The sequence below is a fragment of the Scardinius erythrophthalmus genome, assembly GCF_964197995.2.
Source record: "Scardinius erythrophthalmus genome assembly, chromosome: 15".
Lineage (NCBI taxonomy): Eukaryota > Metazoa > Chordata > Actinopteri > Cypriniformes > Leuciscidae > Scardinius > Scardinius erythrophthalmus.
Window position 1 is genome coordinate 791,201 of NC_138235.1, and position 15,399 is coordinate 806,599.

At 34.0% G+C, this 15,399-nt stretch overlaps 1 protein-coding gene and 1 pseudogene across 2 annotated transcripts in view; both read left to right on the forward strand.

Annotated features, from left to right (window-relative positions):
- The window catches only part of LOC308703076 (stonustoxin subunit beta-like), a 271,258-nt gene that overhangs the window by 109,315 nt on the left and 146,544 nt on the right, over positions 1-15,399 (forward strand). The gene's annotated exons all lie outside the window — the stretch shown is intronic.
- LOC308703437 (putative nuclease HARBI1) lies at positions 5,800-6,794 on the forward strand (annotated as a pseudogene). Its single transcript has one exon. The product of its transcript is annotated as a putative nuclease HARBI1 (transcript).

Below are 15,399 nucleotides of genomic sequence, written 5' to 3' on the forward strand. Positions count from 1 at the left end.
ATTCTTTCTTTCTACCTAATCTTTTTCTTTCTTTCTTTCATTCTTTCTTTTTTCATTCTTTCTTTCTACCTAATCTTTTCTTTCTTTCTTTCTTTCAAACTAATCTTTCTTTCTTTTTTCTTTCTTTTTTCTTTGTCTTTCTTTCTTTATTTGTCTTTCTTTCTTTCTTTTTTTCTTTCTCTCTTTCTTTCTAACTTTTTTTTCTTTCTCTCTTTCTTTCTTTCTTTCTTTCTTTCTTTCTAACTTTTCATTCTTTCTAACTTTTCTTTCTTTATAACTAATATTTCTTCTAACTAATCTTTCTTTCTTTCTAACTAATCTTTCTTTCTTTCTTTCTTTCTTTCTTTCTTTCTTTCTTTCTTTCTTTCTACCTAATCTTTCTTTCTTTCTTTCTTTTTAACTTTCTTTCTTTCTACTTTTCTTTCTTTCTAACTAATATTCTTTCTTTCTACCTAATCTTTTCTTTCTTTCTTTCTTTCTTTCTTTCTTTCTTTCTTTCTTTCTTTCTTTCTTTCTTTCTTTCTTTCTTTCTACCTAATCTTTTTCTAACTAATCTTTCTTTCTTTTTAACTTTTCTTTCTTTCTTTCTACCCAATCTTTTTCTAACTAATCTTCCTTTCTTTTTAACTTTTCTTTCTTTCTTTCTTTCTAACTAATATTCTTTCTTTCTTTCTTTCTAACTTTTCTTTCTTTCTAACTAATCTTTCTTTCTTCCTTTCTTTCTAACTATTCTTTTTTTCTAACTAATATTCTTTCTTTCTACCTAATCTTTTCTTTCTTTCTTTCTTTCTTTCTTTCTTTCTTTCTTTCTTTCTAACTAATCTTTCTTTCTAAGTAATCTTTCTTTCTTTCTTTCTTTCTTTCTTTCTTTCTTTTTTTTTCTTTTTTCATTCTTTCTTTCTACCTAATCTTTTTCTTTCTTTCTTTCATTCTTTCTTTTTTCATTCTTTCTTTCTACCTAATCTTTTCTTTCTTTCTTTCTTTCAAACTAATCTTTCTTTCTTTTTTCTTTCTTTTTTCTTTGTCTTTCTTTCTTTATTTGTCTTTCTTTCTTTCTTTTTTTCTTTCTCTCTTTCTTTCTAACTTTTTTTTCTTTCTCTCTTTCTTTCTTTCTTTCTTTCTTTCTTTCTTTCTTTCTTTCTTTCTTTCTTTCTAACTTTTCATTCTTTCTAACTTTTCTTTCTTTATAACTAATATTTCTTCTAACTAATCTTTCTTTCTTTCTAACTAATCTTTCTTTCTTTCTTTCTTTCTTTCTTTCTTTCTTTCTTTCTTTCTTTCTTTCTTTCTACCTAATCTTTCTTTCTTTCTTTCTTTCTACCTAATCTTTTTCTACCTAATCTTTTTCTAACTAATCTTTCTTTCTTTTTAACTTTTCTTTCTTTCTTTCTTTTTCTTTCTTTCTTTCTTTCTTTCTTTCTTTCTTTCTTTCTAACTAATCTTTTTTTCTTTCTTTCTTTCTTTCTTTCTTTCTTTCTTTCTTTCTTTCTTTCTTTCTTTCTAACTATTCTTTCTTTCTAACTAATATTCTTTCTTTCTACCTAATCTTTTCTTTCTTTCTACCTAATCTTTTCTTTCTTTCTTTCTTTCTTTCTTTCTTTCTTTCTTTCTTTCTTTCTTTCTTTCTTTTTCTTTTTCCATTCTTTCTTTCTTTCTTTCTTTCTTTTTCTTTTTCCATTCTTTCTTTCTACCTAATCTTTTTCTTTCTTTCTTTCTAACTAATCTTTCTTTCTTACTTTCTACCTAATCCTTTCTTTCTTTCTTTCTTTCTTTCTCTTTCTTTTTCCATTTGTTCTTTCTACCTAATCTTTTTCTTTCTTTCTTTCTAACTAATCTTTCTTTCTTTCTTTCTTTCTTTCTTTCTTTCTTTCTTTCTTTCTAACTTTTCATTCTTTCTAACTTTTCTTTCTTTCTAACTAATCTTTCTAAGTAATCTTTCTTTCTTTCTTTCTTTCTTTCTTTCTTTCTTTCTTTCTAATCTTTTCTTTCTTTTTTTCTTTTTTCATTCTTTCTTTCTACCTAATCTTTTTCTTTCTTTCATTCTTTCTTTTTTCATTCTTTCTTTCTACCTAATCTTTTCTTTCTTTCTTTCTTTCTTTCTTTCTTTCTTTCTTTCTTTCTTTCTTTCTTTCTTTCTTTCTTTCAAACTAATCTTTCTTTCTTTTTTCTTTCTTTTTTCTTTGTCTTTTTTTCTTTCTTTATTTGTCTTTCTTTCTTTCTTTCTTTACTTTCTTTCTTTCTAACTTATCTTTCTTTCTAACTTTTTTTCTTTCTCTCTTTCTTTCTTTCTTTCTAACTAATCTTTCTTTCTTTCTTTTTTCTCTCTCTTTCTTTCTTTCTTTCTTTCTTTCTTTTTTTCTTTTTTCTTTCTTTCTTTCTTTCTAACTTTTCTTTCTTTCTTTCTAACTTTTCTTTCTTTCTAACTAATATTTCTATCTATCTTTCTTTCTACCTAATCTTTTTTTCTTTCTTTCTTGCTTTCTAACTAATCTGTCTTTCTTTCTACCTAATCTTTCTTTCTGTCTTTCTAACTTTTCTTTCTTTCTAACTAATCTTTCTATCTATCTTTCTTGCTTGCTTGCTTTCTAACTAATCTGTCTTTCTTTCTTTCTACCAAATCTTTCTTTATTCTTTCTTTTTTTCTTTCTTTCTTTCTTTCTTTCTTTCTTTCTTTCTTTCTTTCTTTCTTTCTTTCTTTCTTCTAATCTGTCTTTCTTTCTAACTAATCTTTCTTTCTAATCTATCTTTCTAACCAATCTTTCTTTTTAACTTATCTTTCTTTCTAACTAATTTATTATTCTTTTTATTTCTAACTAATCTTTTTTCTTTCTTTTTTAACTATTCTTTCTTTCTAACTAATTTATTCAATCAAAAATTAAACTACTTTAAACTTCAAACTACTTCAAACTTCTAACTACTTTAAACTTCTAACTACTTTTAACTTCTTCAAGCTCTCTGGTCCGGCTTTCTCAAGCCAACTTAAAGTTTGTCTCAACAAACTTTTTTTTCTAGTTTTAATGTGAGATTACAACCCCTTCACACACATGCAATAAAAATAGGATTCATTTTAGTAGAAAAGTTACATACAGCACCTTTAAACAGTATTTGGGCGTGTACAGACACTATTGCGATTAGAACAAAGCAAATATAGAACTGACCTATTCCTCAGCTGAATCCGTTGCTCCTCGAAATGAAACTTCCAGCACTTTTTTTTTTGTAACTTTATTGCCCATATTAAACATTGCTGGCAATTTATGCAATACAGGAACACTCTCTCCATGAGAGGTTGAAAAAAAAAAAAAAAGCGGGTCACCTTGTGGTTGAGCTATGTTCAAGAGACATATTGACTACATAGAAGCAGGGTAAATACATCATTGAATATCACAGTATGTTTAAGCTATTATTCTAAATCAAGGTCTAGAATGACAGGAGACCATCTTCTTACAAACACAGGTAATTTTAACTGTAAAATAGCAGTCATATTTTCCATTGTACGGACATGCTTGATTTTTGTATCCACTGGGCAATTGTAGGGGGGCTAGGCTTCATCCAGTTAATAGTGATCATTAAGTTGGCTTGAGAAAGTCAACTTTTTGAAATCCTATTTAAACTTATTATTAAGTTGGCTTGAGAGAGCCAACTTACTGAAATCCTATTTAAACTACTTCTTCTTCTTCTTCTTCTTCTTCTTCTTCTTCTTCTTATTTTTCTGACAGCACATTTTTGGACACTAACTCCTCCTAGACCGTTCAAGCTACAAACTCCAAACTCGGATCAGACCTTCATACTGTTCTGACTTAGTGTGCTATATCTTTTCAGACTGGTTTGAGTTACGGTTTTCTTAAAAATTAATATTAAAAATCATAAAAATCCCATAGACTTTCATTGACCAAAAGTCCATGTCTGTTTGAACTATGTTTAATGTAAACTGCTAGAAGCCATTGATATTCAATTAAGCTTTAAGCTATCTATGTCCTTTCTAACTAATATCTATCTATCTATCTATCTATCTATCTATCTATCTATCTATCTATCTATCTATCTATCTATCTCTCTTATTTCTGACTAATCTATCTATCTTTCTAGCTAAATTATCTATCTTTCTTTCTTACTAATCTATCTATCTTTCTAACTAACTTATATATCTTTCTTTCTTTCTAACTAATCTATCTATCTTTCTAACTAACTTATCTTTCTTTCTTTCTTTCTGACTAATCTATCTATCTTTCTAACTAACTAACTAACTAACTAACTAACTTATCTATCTTTCTTTCTTACTAATCTATCTATCTAACTAACTTATCTTTCTTTCTTTCTTTCTTTTTAACTAATCTATCTATCTATCTATCTATCTATCTATCTATCTATCTATCTATCTATCTATCTATCTATCTATCTCTTTCTTTCTGACTAATCTATCTATCTTTCTAACTAAATTATCTATCTTTCTTTCTTACTAATCTATCTATCTTTCTAACTAACTTATATATCTTTCTTTCTTTCTAACTAATCTATCTATCTTTCTAACTAACTTATCTTTCTTTCTTTCTTTCTTACTAATCTATCTATCTTTCTAACTAACTTATCTATCTTTCTTTCTGACTAATCTATCTATCTATCTTTCTAACTAACTAACTAACTAACTAACTTATCTATCTTTCTTTCTTACTAATCTATCTAACTAACTTATCTATCTTTCTTTCTTTTTAACTAATCTATCTATCTATCTATCTATCTATCTATCTATCTATCTATCTATCTATCTATCTATCTATCTATCTATCTTTCTAACTAACTTATCTATCTTTCTTTCTTTCTAACTAATCTATCTATCTTTCTAACTAACTTATCTTTCTTACTAATCTATCTATCTAACTAACTAACTAACTTATCTATCTTTCTTTCTTACTAATCTATCTTTCTAACTAACTTATCTATCTTTCTTTCTTTCTTTCTTTTTAACTAATCTATCTTTCTAACTTATCTATCTTTCTTTCTTTCTTTTTAATTAATCTATCTTTCTAACTAACTTATCTATCTTTCTTTCTTACTAATCTATCTATCTATCTATCTTTCTAACTAACTTATCTTTCTTTCTTTCTTTCTTACTAATCTATCTATCTTTCTAACTAACTTATCTATCTTTCTTTCTTTTTTTTAACTTATATTTTATTGAACTTTTTGAAACAGAACAATAACAATATTAACATGACTGGGTTTTACATCATTGTTAATTACTTTGCTTGTGCAGTGACCATTTTTTCCATTTCTTTTCCAATTGTGGTTCCTGTAGTCTCAGTCTGTATCTCATTTTCTCCATTAGGAATATGTCCTCAATAGTAGTTATCCATTGCTCCTTTGATGGCACCGTAGCTTTCCCCCATTTTCTTGTGATAGATTTTTTTGCTGCTATCAACATTATTTTCACCAAATATTCATCACATTTATGAATAATACTATCACCAAAATTACACAAATATAAAACCTCAGGTTTCAAAGGAATTGTATATCCCAAGACTTGGCACATGACAGTACAAGTATTTTCCCAAAACTCTAGGGCCCGGTTTCACAGACATGGCTTAAGCCTAGTCCCAGACTAAACTGCCCACTTGAGCTGTCTTAACTCAAAGCGACTTGCACAGATATATATTAAAATAGTCAAAGATTTAGCCTGTTCTGGATTAAACAAAGCTGATTGCAAGAGGAAGGATTATAGCTAGTCTATGACTAAATTGAATCTTAAATTAATCCTTCAAAGAGGCAGGTTTAACTCCTGCTTAGTACTGTTTGTGAGGGAGCATGGAATATTTGGAATATCTAAATGAAAACCAACATGCACAACAGAGGCCAGCCAGAGTACTTGTGGATAGGAGTGATCCATTACATTACTTTGATGACACAGCTTTTCAAGACCGCTTTCGTATGTCCAAGGAAAATGCTGTGGAGATAATATCTTTGCTTGAGCCAAGACTTTCCTGTCTGTCTCTGAGAGGAAGGCCTTTACCCATTTCTCTCCAAGTTCTGCTCACACTGAGGTTTTTTGTGTCCGGGACCTTTCACCGTGAAACTGGTGATTTGTGTGGTGCCAGTGAAGCAACTGTGTGTAGAATAGTTCACAAAGTCAGCAGAGCCATTTGTGAACTGAGGAGTCTTTACTTAAAGTTTCCTGATGCTGCTGACCAAGCCAAATATAAAGTGCAATTCTATGAATATGGGCACTTCCCAGGTGTCATTGGCTGTATAGATGGATGTCATGTTCCTGTCAAGTGTCCATCAACCCCTGATGCTGAGGAGTACAGGAACCGTAAGAACTGGTTTTCTATCAACGTTCAGGGTGTATGCACATCTAATTTAGAGTTTTCAAACATTGTTGCGCGCTGGAAAGGTTCAACTCACGATTCAAGGATTTTTGTCAACTCTTCAGTGGACTTCTACTTGGTGACAGTGGATATGGTCAGAGTAACTTTTTATTCACTCCATACATAAATCCCACAACAGCTGAGCAGCAAAGATACAACAGAGCTCATATCCGAACAAGAGGCATGGTTGAACGCATGTTTGGAATATGGAAAAATCGATTCCAGTGTTTACGTAATACACTTCGCTTCAGGCCAAGGAGATGCTGCAAGGTCATCATTGCTACAGCGGTGCTGCACAACTACCTGAAGCAGCGCTGCTGTCCTGATCCTCCAATGGAAGATGACGATGAAGCAGATGTGCCCATGACTGAGGCAGCCAGTGACCAACGAGGACTTGCACACAGAGTTGCTTTCACATTGCAGCACTTCAGCTAGAATGAGATGTATTTCAATATGGAATGTATTCATTATGCCTTATTTTGCCTTGATAATTTTTGTTCTGTACAAAATTAAAATAGTGTGCAGCAAAATTAAAAAAAATTACTAAACCAATACTGGTTGAAAATGTAGTTTGTGGTTGTTTAAATACACTCAGTCATGAATATCTAAATGACAAAAGGTTTATTTTTGTTTTTATTGTTTATACATCATATTGTTCACCATGGCTGGTAATCACAATTGCCTCCTTACTGTATCGTTTTTGGATCATACCTCTTTCTTCCAACTTCATATCCAATTCAACCTGTAGAATTCTCATTTTCATTTCATGTTCTTCCTTCAGATATTTCATTTTTTCCTCATGAAATTCTCTGGCTAACTTTTCATGGATGGTCATCTTGCTTGTTCTCTGCTGAAAGGTGGTGGCAGCATCTTTTCTCAGGGATGCAGGAGTAGATGTGGAAGGCACACAATCACTGTGCTCTGGCTTTTCCAACCCGTTCAGATTCCTTTCTTCTGTGGGGAAAAACAGAGGCACAAATAAATTCACATGATCCTTACAATGAAAGAAGAATAAAAATTGACAGAGTGGAATATATGTACCAAAGGAAGAAATCAACTTCTTTCTAACATACCATTTGTGCTCAGATCTTCATCTGAACTGTTCAAGTGATCATCATCTGGTATACCATCCAGAGGTTGCTGGTGCTGTATTATTCCAGACAGCAAGTCACTCAATTCATCAGTTTTGTCTTTATTTGGTGGTCCACCACCAGTAGTAAATCGCTGTCTTCTGATCTCTGCATTCTGTCGTTTTAAAGCCAGTTTAAGGTTCTTCCACAGAGTCTATACAGGCAAAAATCATTCATTATAAATTGTCCCAAAAATATGAATATGAGAAATGAGCAATGATAATAATGAAGAAATCTCACCTGAAGTTGTTGTATTGTTCTTGTGGTTGCATTTTCATTTGCATGAAATTCATTGCAAATTGCATTCCAAGCACTCCTTTTCTTTTGCTCACTAGCAGTAGTGTGGATTTTACTTTCAATAACTGGATGGTTGGTCAAATTTGTTTCAGTAGTGTTTTTTCATACTCACTGAAGTTTTTGGAACGAATTCTTTTTGCATCTGCCATTGCTTTGTGTCAAAATGTACACCGATAATAATGTTTTCTGGTCCATTCCAGGTTTTTATGAGCACCATCAGCCCAACGGCATGTGCTTATACTCAACTTAATCAGGCCTATCCCAGGTGTTTTCATTTAAGCTTACTTAATTTACTCCAGGACTCTGTAGTCTCAGACTAACTAAGATTATTTTAAGCCACGTCCATGAAAGGTACTTAAATGCCCCAGTTTAACTAGTACACATTAAGGCCTACTCCTGGCTTATGCTAAGCCATGTCTGTGAAACCGGGCCTAGAAGTTTCGGACATTTACAAAAAAATATGTGAATGGTCAACGTCTGTCTCCCCACATTCTCTCCAACATATCTGTTGCCTCTGTAATTGTTTACTTTTTAATTTGGGTGTGATAAAAAATCAGGTTTTTCCAGGCAAATTCCCTCCATGTCCGCGAGCCGGTTGTTGTATGATGTGATTTCCACATGTCTAGCCAATCCATATCATCAATTTCTATGTTAAATTCTTTTTCCCATTTGAATTTCACTTTTTGAGTTGTGTGTTTATAGTTGTTTATTAAGGCTTTATATAATGCAGAAATGATCTTAATACTACTGTCTTTGTAAGCTTTTGCCATTATTTGAACAACGCCGCTCTCTTCTATGGAGGGATCCACCTGAATCTCTCTCCTATAATAGTCTCTTATTTGAAGATAACGAAAAAAATCCTGTTTGCCAAATAGGTATTTCCGTGTCAGACTTTGGAAACTCTCCAACTTCCCATTGTTCTCCAAAACACACCAGGCTGTGACTCCCTTAGTTATCCAGTATTTATAACTGTAATCTAATTTAGCCGGCATAAATTTATTATCATATGCTATCCATTTTAATTTTGCTGCGTGTTTTTGGAGTTTATACCTCTTAAGTATTCTATACCAGACACTAAATGTATGATTAGTTATTACATCTAGGCAGCTTTTGTTTTGTTTATATGTGTCTTTATCTCCAAGGAAGTTTTGAATTGGCTGTTTCATTGTCCCCATTTCAATCGCTTTCCATTTACCTTCATTATTTGGATTACACCAACCATATACATATTTTAATTGTGCCGCATAATAATAGTCTCTTAACTTTGGTAATGCCATCCCTCCTTCCTCTTTGGGTAACTGAAGAGTTCCATACTTCACCCGGGGCCTCTTACTTTCCCAAATAAATCTGGATATTATTCTATCCCAAGTTGTAAATTGCATTTGAGTGACCTCTACTGGGAGTGCTTGGAATAAATATAAATATCTGGGTAAAATATTAATTTTTACTATTTCAATCCTGGAACTAAAAACTAAGGGTGAAGTGGCCCATCTCTCTATATCCTTTAGTATATTGTCTTGAACTTGCTTATAATTTTTATTGTTGATATCCAAAAAGTCTTGTGTTATTTCTACTCCAAGGTATTTGATTGATTCCATTTTCCAATTAAGCATCTGAGGTCGACAAACGCGCGGGCGCGTTTTGCTGGATTTTCTCCATATTGTAGCACTATAAACTTAAATTACTCCGTCATTTATGGTCATACAGAAAAAAGAAATATAAAAAAAGAATCTGTGATATTTCTACTTTTGTATGTGTCCACTTACAATCAAATCAAAACATTGTGCTTTTGTAAAATAAAGAAAATAAACAGGGTGTGCGTTCTGCCACTCCGTCGCGGTGAACTTTTTTTTTCTTGAGCACGTCTATAAACTGAAACAAAACTCAGCGAATACTTGTCACACGTTTATGAGCCATATACCTTTATAAACATTTAAGTGTGTACTTTTAAATGATCGGATTCAAACTGAAAACAAATATTCTCTGTTTAAGTAATTTGTATAAAACCAACAAGATGTCCAGCTTCTCAAACGCTTGCTCATTATTTTTTTAATTTACCACGCCCACTTGCGCAAAAGATCCAAATCTCCACATGGAACGCGATCGCGCTCATTAGGCCTACCTCAAAAACAAAACACCAAAACACTTTACAAGTCTCTGTTTTTAGACGCGCCTGAGCTTACATTGGATTTACATCAGAAGAAGAAGAACGCGATTTGAAGACAAGAAAGATGTAAGGTAAGAAATTCTTACATATTAGTTTGCTATTGTTGCATAAATTTCACATTGCAGTTGAACTGTTGCTAGATATATGGTGAATATTATAATATTTAGACCCGTGTTTTCTGTTACTGTGTTTGTGGATATCTGCTCAAACGTAGATATGTATATGGTAACCATAATGTTTTATATTTGAGCGCGATCGCGTTTGAATGTATCATATTTTGCAGCGTGATCGCGTTTGAATGTATCATATTTTGCAGCGCGATCGCTTTTGAATGTATCATATTTTTCAGCACAATCGCGTTTGAATGTATCATATTTTGCAGCGCAATCGCGTTTGAATGTATCATATTTTGCAGCGCGATAGCGTTTGAAAAGCAAACGGCTTCATGTTTTTACTATTATCTCATTTCATATCATCATAACGAATGGAAACATTTGAAGTAACATGATAATCAATATATTTTTCTCTAGCTTAGTTGTTACTGAAATCTTTTGGAAGATTTATACTGCTACAGGTTATTGTTATTTTATCCAGCACTGCGCATAGCTTATGCCTACAAGGCACAACAAACAGGTGTTCATTATATTATATATTGTTGGAAACATTTGTGTGTGTGTGTGTGTGTGTGTGTGTGTGTGTGTGTGTGTATTCTGTGAATTTTAAAAAGCAATTTTAACCAGAAAAATCTAAAATGTATTCCCAAAATCGTGCAAGCCTTTCTGTTGATATCAGTATGTTCACTTTTTTTTTTTCAGGGCCCAGATGCCACTGAGGACTTCAGTGAACATGAACATGGTAAAGTGTAAATCAAACACCTTGGAAATGAAAGGTATGTACAGTGTTTTTAGGAATGGCACAAAGGTCTCTGTCTTTGGATCATTGTTTTCAATAAGTGCTTTTTTGGCATTTGTTGTGTGTATCTTTGGACTATGTTGTGTTGTAAATAAATCCAAACAATTTAAAAGCCATTCTTTTTTAAATCTCCTCATTTACAGTATTGTGCAAGGTTGCTCAGAATGACAGGGCCTGATAGCTCCTAATAGGGCCGTTAGGGGAGTGTCTTTGTCTTTCTCAGGTGTGAAAACAATATATATTAATGACCTTCTGCATAAAGCTTTTTCACACAAAACAGGTCGTAAAAAATTTAAATCAATATATTGTCTTATCTGAATGAGCAGTCAGGGTGATTTTCACATAGTTTTAGAGCAAATATTCTAGGCTACGTGATACAATTTTCAAAAGTCTTGTGAAGAAATAATCAGTATGGGTTTCATGGCCTTATTTCAGTGAGAATTTTTTTTGTATTTTCACAAACCACGCATAAATGTCATTATCTCAAAACTACAAACTTTTACATACATGCTGCTGATATATTATCGTAGCAGAGTTTGTGCTGAATACAGTGTAATTAGACTTTAGCCATGAAAATGTCACAAGTAACAGAAATAACCAGAAATGTCAGAGCATGTCAGAACACCTCCAGGGCCCAGAAAACAGCTCAGACCTCAGAGGGTTAAGCTGGACTGTAACTTAACTTTAACCCTCTGGGGTCTAAGGTGTTTTTGGGGTCCTTGAGATGTTCTGACATGCCCTGACATTTTTGCTTTTTTCAGTTGCTTATAAACATATTAATGGCAAAGGTGTAAATTCACTCTATATAGCACAAACAGGACTACCATAATATGTGAGCACCACATGTTTGTATTTTTGAGAGAATAATGTTTATGCATGGTTATTGAAAAAAACTAAAAACTAAAGTTTCTGAAATAAGGCCATAAAACACATTCTAAATATGTGTCAATAAGACTTTTGACTAATGGATGTCATCGCCTAGTGTTTTTTCTTCAAAATTATGTGAAAATCATCCTGCCTAATCATTCACAGAACACAATGCATTGATTTAAATTTTGCAAAACACTTTCTGTCTGGAAAGGCAATATGCGGAGTGGGCGTCAACGATCATGCATATTTAGTGGTTCGCACCTGGAGACAATGGGGCCGCATACTTAATGAGGCATTCATTCAGGTGTGTCACAAGAAAGAATGCAAGAGCAACAGTTGGAAGCATCTCGTGTTTTTTTTATTTTTCCACAAATTGTGCTTGCAAATTGGCCTATAATATCAAAAGGAAAACATGTCTAGTAATTGTGCAGTTAATTCTCATACTGTATTTTAAGTTTTGGAATATTTATCCTCTACCAAAATTTGTCACTAATAAAACACAATAAAAAATGATTTTAAAGAAAAGGCTTATATTTACCTTTTATTAGTTTGTTTACATTTACCTTGTTTTTTTTTATTAAAAAGGTTACAATTACAACAACAATTCAAGTGTAATCTTTCTTTGTAAAAACTAAAGTATACATATCTCTCTCTTTGGCTCTCAACGAAGGCGGTCGCATTTTCTTCCCCTCCTGTCCCTTATCTCCCCTGCTTTGCTGCTCTCGTCTCGTCTACTGTCTTGTATGTACTTTGAGAGACTCTCTCCGCACTGCTCTCCAAACTAAGAAATTATGGATTTGATCAACTGGTCTCTCAACGCAATTGACACCATCTTCTCGACGAGAAGCTTGGGTTCGGGGGAACCTGACTGCCCTGCCGGAACGTTCGCAGCTGGCTACACGATGGACGCGTGGGAGAAGTGGCGGGTCGTGTGTCTGGCGGCTCTTTCCGTGGAGGACATTGAAGATATCTACCTATTCGGAACCATGATAACAGGTTTTCTGCTGATTGGATTAGGCATTGCCCTGGTTTATCGAGGAATTAAGAAGACGGTGACAGCTGTCCAAAACCCCACAAGGCTGCCCGTCATGATTGAAGCAGTGGGCAGAGCTGTCAGCACTCAGACTGTGACTATGAACCACTATATGGATAACATCATGGAGAAGCTCACAGCTTTGCAAAGGCAAATGGATCGTTTCGGAGACCAAGATGGACCAGGAGCTGTGTAAATTGGAATGCGGCTACTCGTCCCAAGACCAAACAACCCCTATCTTATCTGCTTTCGGCCCCCCTCAACCAGCACTGGCCTTGGCGAGGCTGCTGCTGGAACAACAACTCCTCCAGAAGAGCACTGCAGCGAGACGCTCTTGCGTTCCTTCCCCCACTCCCCACAGACACCTGCTGATTGTTGACTCTGTCTGGGACCTGATCAAGGTTGACTCCATGGCAATTGCTGTGTATCGCTATGACATCCTGCGGACTGAGGCACCTAGATTAGGATGCCAGGCGTAGCGACTCTCCAGGCCTACACATACACGAACTCTTACATATTTACAGATTTGCAATCATCCACCCCAGCCCCCATCCCACGCCTTCGACGCTTTGTACCACCAGTCTGACAGGCGGGTCTGTGACCAGCGCCGAAAATGGCTGCAGGACCGGATGGCTGCTTGCCTGTGCTGGGTTACCTCCATCCCCCACTCCCCTCCCCTGTTGCAAGTCTTGTGTGTTCATGTTGTGTACTGATTATGTGCAAATGTTGCTGAGGTGTTTTTTACTGTTCCCAAACTGTACTCCTTACAGGAGCATAGTCTGGGGGTTGCCTTTTTTTTTCTCCTCACCTCTCCTCATGTTATGCTGTATTATTTTCCTCAATGCTCTGTCTTCCTGTCCTGTCTACCCCCTTGTCAAATTGTATGTATGTTTGTATGGACAGGTTGATGGCTAATTTCACTGGTACTTGTGACTAGTGACAATAAAGGCTACTACTACTACTACTACTACATTTTATCATACATATTTCAAAGTTAATGATTCATTACTTGAATATAGCCTAAGCTACATTGGAATAAACAATATAACATATTATTTGATTATTTTTGACAAAACATACTATATTTAACATATGAGCAAAAATTGGCAAACAAAAGCTTATTTGAGGTGGCAGATATTTTACAGTAAAAATGTAGAATCTATCCAAAACTAATCAATGAAATGTTGTCTTTCATATGTCTGTAACATAGTAACTTTCGTTTTTATTATAAGAAATATAAATGTTAATTTGCAGTTTAATATGTTGCTTATACAAATACATTTTATTTCAACATATTTTACTCGATTTTTTTGTGATTGTGCGATGCATACTAGATCACCTAACTATTTACATGTGAATCGCGCCGGGGGGCGGGGCGGCCTCAGCTCATTTAGAGATAATGAAGGGAGAAGGAAAAACGGTACCTCTCCTTGCTTTTAAACGGATTACATGAGTTGAAAACATTTGTTTTTTATATAAATTACTTAATTTAAAAGAAGAGATTTCAAGCTTCATAGAGACATATCTCACGTGCCTGTGTGAGAAGTATTCGCTGAGTTATGATTCATTTTTGGACGCGTTTCAGAATGGACTATGTAACGGTGGTGGCCGCCCTAACCTAAATAAATTATTTTAAAGAAAACCTTCGGGCGCCAGACAGGATTAAACCTGTCAAAAATTAACTTAACCCAGGATAGCAGAAAATGTAACCACCTGTTACACAACAAATAATAATAATAATCCCAGAAAAAAGGTCATTTCACAAGGAATATTTATTCTTCCATATGTTCAAAATCATAATCACACAGAAAACGAAATGGACAAAAAAATAAAATCAAACAAAATAAGAAATGAAGTTCACAGCGGTCATGGTCTTTGAGATCCGAGCCCCGTGCCGGAAACCAACCGCGTCACGCACGTTTGCAGGTATAGAAGGCACCACTGAGTATTGCGGGTCACCAGACACCAAGATAAGTGGATAATCGGTTTTTGCCTTGTCTTCAGGACAGCTCATGACAGTTGGTCTGGAAGTGCAATGCTTCAGTCTCGCACCAGACATCATACACATGAAACAGCTGATTGACTCGCATCCGTCTTTCCACCGTAAATCCTCACTCATACGGGCAACATCATGTGCAAACAAACGGATGACGCTTCTGATTCAGGTACGACACACTCCCTTTAAATACAACTTCCTTCCGTTGTTAATTGACACTCCACCCAAAATCACGCTAAAATGAAAGTGAAAGTAAACAAAGTTTTGGAAAAGATTCTCTTGTTTGCCACAACTACACTGGCAGAGAGAAGGCAGAACTCGCCTCGTGTTTATTTTTCTTTATTTGGCAAAAAGCACAACACTTTGTTTTTATTGTGAGTATACACAAAAATAATACACATTTAACAGAATCGATTGATGTATGAAAATTGCTTGTAATATCAAAGTCAACGGAGCAAAATTAATTTCTTTTGAACTGAACTGAAAAAAAGCGAGCCTATCGCGCTGGCGCGATTGTCGACCTCAGGGGGTTAACTTTACTATTTGCAATTATTTTCCTGTTGTCTCTGTAAAGCTGCTTTGAAACAATCTGTATTGTAAAAAGCGCTATATTAATAAATGTGACTTGACTTGAC